The sequence below is a fragment of the Mizuhopecten yessoensis genome, unplaced genomic scaffold (genome assembly GCF_002113885.1).
Source record: "Mizuhopecten yessoensis strain PY_sf001 unplaced genomic scaffold, ASM211388v2 hete_36151468, whole genome shotgun sequence".
Classification (NCBI taxonomy): domain Eukaryota; kingdom Metazoa; phylum Mollusca; class Bivalvia; order Pectinida; family Pectinidae; genus Mizuhopecten; species Mizuhopecten yessoensis.
Genome location: NW_018484910.1, coordinates 1 through 3,882, shown reverse-complemented (window position 1 = coordinate 3,882; position 3,882 = coordinate 1). Strand labels below are relative to the sequence as shown.

Sequence of the window (3,882 nt, the reverse complement as noted above, 5' to 3'; positions counted from 1 at the left end):
AGGCAAAACAACAATCGATACGGCCTACGACATACCCCAGCTAATCAAGTACGTTTCTCATTTCTTACGTGACGTATCGCTTACGTCATAGTCATGATTTCACAGTGATGAAGTACCTTGATTACGTCTTTAAAACAGAGAATGTCTTTTGGTTCTCCCCTAAGTAATGTATGCGTATACTGAATCACTTTTCCTAAGAATGTTGACAAAAAGCTTTGTCGTTTTAAAAACAACTGATTGGCAATTGTCTGTCATACGATGAGAACATTGTCCTAAACATCACTCCCGTACGAAGAAAACAGGGGAGGATGTATACGTATATCGTTACATACAGATTGAAGAAGCACAGTCTTACAAACAGCTGCATTATAGCTGATACTATAATCACCGTGACAAAAGCTACAATTCTTCCTGACAAACTATAAAAACAAAAAATCATATGTAAGGTCTGATGTTAAGGGTATCTCATATGAGTCACATCCGCAAGTTGCTGTAATCAGAAATCTGAGAACCAACAAGCCTACATACACGACATACTGCTGAGCCTTCAAAAATGTCTTTGCTTGTGGAAGACCATTATCGAATAAGCAGTAAAACTGATGCCCCAGTAGACAAAGTACTGAGAGGGATTGAATAAACCACGGCTTTAAGATGACCCAGGGTCACAATGTCATCAAAACTCAACAAGGTAAACCTGCAACAGATCGATTGTAACCAGCGGAGCAGAAGTCAGCCCGAATGGCATGGCCAGGAATCTCGGAAAAGTTCACGTTGCAGGTGACACGGAGGTAGCTCTCTGCTGCCTTCTTCATGTGAAAACGGATTTATGCATCCTTGCGATCGATTGAAGTTTCCCAAATTAACTCCCATGTCGAGGCGAAAATGTCCGGTTGTGTCTTTATATTGAAGCAAGAGAGGAATCTGTGTACTAAACGCTATCAGACTAGATCGATCTAAAATGTGACTCGAAGCGTCATGCGACTTCCAAACGAGATGATTTCTGGAATAGAATCCGAAAATGCTCTACGTCATTGTGAACTCCTCGACCGTATCTTACAAATGATGATCATTTTTCTGGTTCTCCAAGAGGGGAAGTTAGAGGTAGAAAATTTGCTCTTTCGTGAAGGAAAATTCATTAACAATGGAATTCCAAGGCCCTCCGACATAACCGGCCTTTAGATATGAATGAGACTAAAACAACGACGGTTCGGGAAGTAGCGAAAGGCAGAAACGATTCGGGAACACAATTTAAATCAAATTCCTCTTCTATGAATGTTTCTTGGTGCTTTTCTTTCCCTTGACCTGGAATATCGGCTGAGACTTATCCATAAATGCAACACGCTCCGGAGGATAAACGTCACTCTACCTACACAGGACACTTGCGGGAAAGAATTGGCATGCAATTCAAAGTATTTTTATGTACGCAATTTTCACTAATTGTTCCTTTCATGTCAATAAGCTGTGTATCGGCTTTACTGGCATTTGAATATGGTTACACAAATAGTTTAAGGTTAAAACATATTTCGAAAACATAACTTTCTTAATTAACGTGTCTTGCCAGACTATCTATCTTGATAATAATTTTCAGAAACAATGTTTTTTCAAACTAATGGTAGTTTTGAGAGGAAATCGAATCAGAACCTCTCTTGACTCTTTGATATTTGATATGTATGTGATTGTTTATATTGATCGCGTATCTCCCAATATTAGCCAAAGTACCCAGGTATCACTTTCAGGCTACAATTACAATTGTTCAAGAATCTACGTGACCTTAACAGTATTTTGCGATATATGTATAGAACCAAATGCCGGAAATATCATCTTGTAACCGAAAACACAAGTGTATGATGTATATTTATGATATAGTGACAAACATTGCTGGAATGAAATTATGGTGAAAAGTAAATTAATATTTACCTGATTGTCCAGTTTAGTGTACACTGGTGTTAGTATTTGCCTTCTTCGCCTCAGACCCAGAACCATCATATGTATTCGTGTTTTTAAATGCCGAAGCTACAGAGCCATCATTCAGCTTCTGCTTTTTCAAAGGTAAGACACCACTGAACACAATGAGGCCTGAAAATGGGTTCACCAAGAGGCTCATTCACCTGCATGTTAGCATGACTAGAAGAGCGCTGTTCCAGTATCACGTCGTAGAACAGCATTGAAAACTGAACTTCTGTCACCGTCCTCATCGCGGCATTCAGGACAGACGTTCACGTCTGTTCTTCTGCATGTCCTGCCTCTCCTCGTAATATGTATTAACTAAAGACAAATAAAGATGCCGTGAAAATAATCGCCATGCTAAACATGGAGAGAGTGGCACAACAACCCATTTTCCTTACAACTGAGCAACGACAATAGAGGAAGACGTAATAGTGTCCACAGGGCTTTAGTTCTGTCGCTCCTGAGAGCAAGGCAATATGGTCGCCTCCAAGACTGAAGAAGGAGTCGGAATGTTCTTCACCCCAAGACAACTGGCAATTATCGCCAGAAAAACACGCATACAAAAGGAGTCGATCTCAGAGTACCTGGGATACAAACATAGAATACTGTGTTCAAACACGATACTAATAAAACATGGGCGCCACTGCATCCACACTATCATTGTTAACAGCCAGCAGACTTACCGTAAAACACGTCATAACCAGACTTGTGAGGAAAACAGGAATAATGAAATACATATCACCGGAAAATATTTATATGCTGGATAACACTAACTCTATACATAAAAAAGGATCATTAGAATGTCTTATATTGTTGTACAATTTACAATTAGTTTTTGACACATTCTGGTGTCAATCCTTTAACAAGGTGCTGCTTTTATACAGGTATCTGGATATGATTAACCTGATGTCCTATGATCTCCATGGTTCATTCGAGGACCACACCGGCCACAACAGTCCGCTAAAAGCTGGCCCCATGGACGTGGGAAATGACGCTTTGCTGAATATGGTTAGTGTAATACGGTACTGTTACATTACCGAATCAAATCAGTGAGGGTAGTCTTAATGTCAACAAAGTCTAACGCCTTTAAAGGACCTTAGCTGCTGGTATACGTCAAACCCTGTACAACCAACCCTCTAAACGGTATCGGTATGAAACAAGGTAAGTGACGCTGACCATGTCCACGCGGTAACGGTATAAAACAAGATATCACAGATATGGCGCTCACCATCAAAGGATCTTTATCAGATCCACAAAAAATGGTCTTTTACCTTATTTGCTATTCATTTTCCTTACAGGTACCCAGTCCCACGTTTGAAATCATAAATGGGAATCCTGTTTATTATTTTAACATCGTGATTTCATGTCATTTGCCACTATGGCAAATTCTATTATAAAATTGTATAACTTTATGAATTGGAAGAAATTGTAATTATTACATAATCAGAAGTGTCGTCATTGAGGGATGAATCCTCATTATTGTATATCAAACAAGGGGACAATTGGAACATACAAATACGATTTGAGAAAGATCCAGCACTTTCTTATAAATATCAAGAGATAACAAAACTTAAACGTCAAAATCTAAGATAGACGCATGTCGGTCATTTTATTATATTAATTTTGAAACAGATCGATATCCCTCGCGTTTTTTTGTGTTGAGAAATAGCGATGTTAAAATCCAAGTTGGCCGTCTGTCGGCCATTTCGTTAATCACATCAGTCTCAAGATTAAATATGCACTACTAGGTACCAAGGGAACCTAAATATTTGAGAAAGTCCCTCATGTGCACAATAAATAAATTTGTTAGCAATCAATATAATCAATTTAAATCAAACACGTTTGCGTCAAACAGGAATGGGCTTCCCTGGAGTATGTAAGAAGAGGTGCACCGAAGAGTATGCTTAACATCGGAATGCCTCTATACGGTCGCTC

The 3,882-nt window shown here is 39.1% G+C and overlaps 1 long non-coding RNA gene across 1 annotated transcript; it reads left to right on the top strand.

Moving 5' to 3' along the window:
* On the top strand, nucleotides 1-3,882 carry LOC110444611. Its single transcript, XR_002462269.1, has 3 exons — nucleotides 1-48; nucleotides 2,832-2,955; nucleotides 3,803-3,882. It is a non-coding gene; the product is annotated as an uncharacterized LOC110444611 (long non-coding RNA).